This window comes from Branchiostoma floridae, unplaced genomic scaffold (genome assembly GCF_000003815.2).
Source record: "Branchiostoma floridae strain S238N-H82 unplaced genomic scaffold, Bfl_VNyyK Sc7u5tJ_1582, whole genome shotgun sequence".
NCBI lineage: Eukaryota > Metazoa > Chordata > Leptocardii > Amphioxiformes > Branchiostomatidae > Branchiostoma > Branchiostoma floridae.
In genome coordinates this window covers 108,895-114,718 of record NW_023365776.1, presented here as the reverse complement: position 1 = coordinate 114,718, position 5,824 = coordinate 108,895, and the positions used below count along the sequence as shown (strand labels likewise).

General features: G+C 40.8%; 1 long non-coding RNA gene across 1 annotated transcript in view; it reads right to left on the bottom strand.

The window, feature by feature from the left end:
• LOC118408400 overlaps positions 1–4,026 on the bottom strand; it is an 18,641-nt gene extending 14,615 nt beyond the window's left edge. Inside the window, exon 1 of the long non-coding RNA XR_004830291.1 lies at positions 3,926–4,026. This is a non-coding gene — a long non-coding RNA (uncharacterized LOC118408400). The remainder of the gene's footprint in view (positions 1–3,925) is intronic.
• Positions 4,027–5,824: the final 1,798 nt, after the last annotated feature.

Genomic DNA, 5,824 nt, shown 5'->3' with positions numbered 1-5,824 from the left:
CGAATATGCAAGAAAACACATCACCCGTTTATTAGTCGCGGCCAACATTCAATATAGAAGAAAAGTTGTAGATTTGAAGGTAGAAAAATCTCATTTTTATTTTATTTTCATAGGATTACTTAGTCTATTAGTATTGTTTAGGCGACAGTATAACGCTATTACTATTAGTGTTCGTCCGCTCTGGCTGTTGCCCCGTGATAATGGACGTAAAACATGCCTCTAACAATGTCTAATAGTCTCACCTACGGACTGTACCGCTCTTCTGGTCGCTGTGCTTAGTGTACGGAAGGGGGCGCTGTCGCACGGCTTCATACAATGTTGGGACTTAGACAAAATTTGGCTGGGCGGCGGCAATTTTTTCTAAGTGTTTTACGGCGCCCGAAGCGTCCGGCGGTCCTGAACTGCCGAACGTGCTGAACCACTTAATGACGGTTCGCCGCCCGACGCTCGAACCGGCAGCCTTGCGGGCCGGACGGCTTTGACGTAGGCGGACGAGGTGGACTGCCCTCGGACCGGTTCGAACCGCCCGGGGCGAGTTGATTTTCACACAGGAATTGTACTCCCAGCGGCTAAGTTGAAAAACCCTTCCTCATTGGCTGTACCCGAGCTGACCAATCAGGTCATCGCTTCCGCTAAGTGTCGGGCGCATATTGGTTCCCTTCTAAATTCAATTAGCCACAATGCACAGCTGCAGGTAAACAGCTTACGTCACGCGCGGAAACGTCCATAACCATATATGGTGCAACGGACGCACGTGCAAACGTGACCATATATGGTTACACGCGCGAAACGCGAGCTCGGTGAAAATATGCGTAGATACCCCGCCAAATTGGCTTTTAAATGATTTTGAAGTGACGATTGGCCAAAAATAATACCGGGGTCCTTTTAATAAGTATCTCACGCAGTATCATACCAACTTTCAAGTCATCTGGACGTAATACCTGGGCACGGGAGACATGAATATACAGCCGGGCCAGAAAACGACCTTAAAACATCCCTAAAATCATTGTAAAGGTATCTATCAAGAAAATGAGAAAAACGGGTCTGGGTATTGGCCCACTGTACCCTTGTGCCGAATTTCAGGCCATTTGGTCCAGGAACGACGGAGAGGAATCACTTCAAAGGTCGCGACAGGAGAAAGAAAGAAAGAAAGAAAGAAAGAAAGAAAGAAAGAAAGAAAGAAAGAAAGAAAGAAAGAAAGAAAGAAAGAAAGAAAGAAAGAAAGAAAGAAAGAAAGAAAGAAAGAAAGAAAGAAAGAAAGAAAGAAAGAAAGAAAGAAAGAAAGAAAGAAGAAACCGTATGAAAACAATATTTTCACTCGAAGCGTACCTACGGTACGCGGAGTGAAAATAAAAAGCAATATATTGCAATCCCATACTATGTATGGATTGCAATATAATCACAGCATAATTGAATTTACTTTTATCCAAGAATATGTGAATATGGAATCAGCCTTGAGAAATTTCCTTTTAGTTTTACCGGTGTGTGACTGTATGGCCATCAGGGAGCCAAATTATTCAACTCATACAAGTGAAGTATAAGCAATGCATAGTAGATCATCAAGGAAACCTTACAAAATAGCTGCAAAATGTACCTGTTTTGGTGTGGAGAATGGAGATAGTTTACATGATCAGGGCTCGTAATACTTTTTTCTAAGTACCCGCACTGGTAACATTGAAAATTACCTGCACCAGACAAATTTTACCTGCACCACTCTGAATTTAGGAAGTATGGATCATACTAAAATTGTTCAGGAACCATTGCTATTTTTTCTTTTATACTTTATAGGTGATAACAGTCACTGAAGCTAAAGACAATCCATATACATCTACATTATAGGACATTAATATAAAACCCAGTACATGGACCAGTGCAGGTTAGGTGCAGGTAGACACCAGAAACACCTGCACAGCTCCAATTTTACCTGTGCTATCATGCATATGCAGGTGGTATTTCGAGCCCTGATGATGATTGACTTTGATAGATGATCATCATGCAAATGATCATGATAAAAGTTCCATGTAATAAATGAAGAAATACAATAGACCCAAAGCCTTCCATGATAGGACTATTCAAAGATATGACATTTATAATTTAGAAAGAGAGGAACATTAAAAAAGATAAAGTTGCTCGCACATCTGAGCAGATGCATAGGGGTGGCACCCATCTCCATTTCTGTAGCCCTTGGGTCACTACAGCAGGGGGCTGGTCCACTGGTAGTGATGTACTCTTTACCACATGCTGAGTGCTATCAGAGAAAGCAGCTTCGATAATGTACCATTTTAAAACTAGAATTAAAGTCTTTGGTATGACTCAGCCGGGGATCAAACTCACAGTCACAGTCACAACCTACCGAATGCAAGGTGAACACTCTACCCACTTGGTCATTGCACCGGTCACTAAGTAATTACTAATAGATATGAATTATGAAAATTTCTATAATCAACTAAGAAACTCTGTAATTCAAGTGTTTTCTAATTACAAAACATAAAACTTATGTATCTAAGGGTAGGTGCAACATTAACAGATATTTATGTAAAAAAAGGCTCCAATTTGCATAAGTTATGCAAAAATGCCATAATGCTTTAGAGTTTAATGATGGTGACATGACAAACTTGTACATGAGTAAATTAGTTAAATGTGAATGTCACAATGTACATGAAGTGTGTAAATGTGAAATACATTTGCATGAGGCCAAGTTGATTTGATTGAATAGTAAATAAAAGGATGAAATTTGCACGCGCATAAATTTTTGTCCGTTTCCAACAAAGAATTTGACCATACTGTAAATCATTCAAAGCAGCTGTAAAATGAGCACATGTATGTTGTAGATTGAAAAAATAACCAAAAACAGATATACAGAGACTACATGCATGCCAGCCCCGCGGATTGGTGGACTAATACAGTAGCAGATATTGGGCAGATGGAGTATGCTAGGGGAGTCGGCCGGTCAAAGGAGAAAGAGACTAAATTCTACATTAGCGGAGCTTCCGAGGGTCCAAGGTGACAGATGCAAAAAAAGGACTGGCTCGCTAAAGTAGACTGCATTTAACTTAGCTTTTTGCAAGTCCTTGCTTTTTGTGTGTTTGCAGACCCTTAGAAATTTATATTCAAACAAGTAAAGTTGAATAGATATCAGTTTATTTTGCTTGTAGGTGGCTTGACAATGCATTTAGTTACGTTACACGCTTTCAGCGTAATGGGTGTAATTTGTCTATATTCCGCTTGAGGGTTACATGACAAGCTGTTTTTTTGTGGGGCTTTGAGTGGGGAGGGATCTTGGCGGCCTGACGTGATAGCCAGACCAGCTAGACAGGCCAGGGGTACAGCTCAGCTCTTTCATCAAACCCGAGGGAGCAGGTTTCTAAACAAGGTCAATGCACTAAAAAAAACGTTAGCTAGTAGTGCCCTACAAATGGATGGATAGCAGCATAATTTAGCTGGCCTATTCTTATTGAGAATAATTTAATGTTACGTAACAAGTCACGGTGTTGGATTTGTAGAAGACCAAATAGTGAGTCCATATATCACAACAAGTTATAAAGTGAACGCATAAATTGTAGCAAACCACACAAGGCACACAGTTTACGTTGAGCTCCAAACAAGGGCAAATCAATCTTCCTTGATCTGTGAATCCTTGCTATATAGTATTTTGCGCAGTGTGTACTGTTTGTTTAGCCGACTAGGGTTTGATTTTATAATCAATCAATATGGGCGCCAAATTTTTGGCCCGCCCGACCGTTGAACAGACGACTTGAAACGTTATCTATTTTATCATCCACATGGAAGTCGCTTAGCGTCGTTCCTTTCAGATAAGTCTACACAATATCTCCTAAAATACTTATCGATCTATTCCTCCATATTTTACGTATTCTTCCAGTCAATGTTAGTCACAGATAACGTAGAAATTTCCGAAAATACTCACCCCTCCTTGCCCGAACACACGCCAGCAGCCATCTTGAATTTGCTTCAGTCTGTGCTCTGATTGGTCATTTCTCCCTAACGTTACCAGTACTTCTGACCAATGGGTATCGGGCAGCAGCAGCAAATATGCAAATAGTATACATGTACTGCGCTTGTCTGTCTGTCTGTCTGTTTGTTCGTTTGTTTGTTTTGCAATTTCTATGCTATTCGTATGCAAGTACATTCGAGCGATCGCTGTTGTTGTTTATATCCGGGGTATTGGACGGTTGTTGCCAGCTACCAGGACGTCAGTAGATTGGATCAAAAATTGATATTCAAATTAGCGGCTCAAATTACTGGTTAATATGTAAATCAATATTTTGTCAAACACCTGCTTTTTGCCTACTACTGCGTCACCGTGACATCATCACGATCGCTCGTATTGGCCACACGACCTTATAATGTCTTCATACTGTTGGCAATTCAAGTTCATAATAAACTTTTCAATTGATATCTATACAGCATTTCCGCATAATGATCGTGTTAGTGAGACCTTGATTTGCATGATCTCTCTCTCTCTCTCTCTGGTAATGTTCACCTTTAGTATTACCATTAATTAGCTTCCAACTCCCGCAAAAATGAAATTCCCATCATTTACCACTATAGTATTATCATGTATATTATCGTGGTAAAAAACGCACAATTAAGAATTTCCCTAAACTAATTTTTCCAGATTATTGTAGGAGACTGCGCCAGGACATGTGATAAGCTGCATTACTGAAGTCCGATCAGTTTTTCTTTTTTTGTTGCTGGTGCAGAGTGAGGTAACGTTATACGCGGTCGTCAGGGTCATGAGATTTGCAGTGTGTTGATGAAAAGTTTCTGTAGCCTACTTTCCCATTAAAGGGACATAATGTAAAATTAAAGTCACTGTTTTCGGTCATTTCTCTACATAATGAGTTGAGTCTACCTTATTACACTGCACAGCAATATTTGCAACGCATGACTACGACTTTGTTGAGCCGTGAGGATGTCTTGAAATATGCGCACCGTCCCTCCGCCGCTTGAGTTGTCCGCCATTTTATTCAACTCGCCGGCGAGCCAAAGTGCGCTTTAGAACGCGTTCGGTGGTTCGCTCGAATCATTACTGAAGTTTGTTGAAAGTCCCCGCTAAGCTCCGAAGATCTTCGACCGCAACGGTCGATTCGGAAATCTACGGTCGGCTTACATCCGGTAGGCTACCCGGAAGTAAGTGAATTTGGCCGCGGCTTACTTTGCTGTTGTTAATAAGCACTAGAAATGTGATAGAATGGCGCAGATAAGTTATAAATAAGTTGCAAATGTCAATCTGAATGGAGATTTTTAAGTTCAGAACATTTGAAATTTTGGCGCCATATTTCTACATTATGTCCCTTTATTTAAAGCATGAGGTGGGAGTCCCATGATCAGGAAAAACTAATGCTGCTTGCACTAACCGTAAGTAAATAGACATTGCTGTGATCAGCATCAAGTAAGTTATCTATATTCCCAAGTCCATTCACCAGTGGGAGGGAGTACCTGACAAAGTTTTGTGGGCTTATCTGCATGTCTACATCTCTCTCTATTGACGCACTTTTACGCCACAAGGGCGTTGTCTGTGGGCTTTTTTTCTATTCTTGTTTTGTTTCTTTTACCCATCGTTTTTTTTTCTAATCATTTTTTGCATTATGCCCAAGATTTCATCCATAAAATTTACTTGCTGTTGCCTTCCTGTTGTTTATGAAGTTTCTGCACACGGCAAAAGAATGTGAACTCTGTCGACAATCTACGCTTAGATTCTGACAAGCATTTCTGTGTTCCTGCAGCATGATGAACTGAGGGTTATGCAGGCCTGACCATTCCCGACCAGATGGCAATGATGTGACAAAGGCATAGTGCAGGA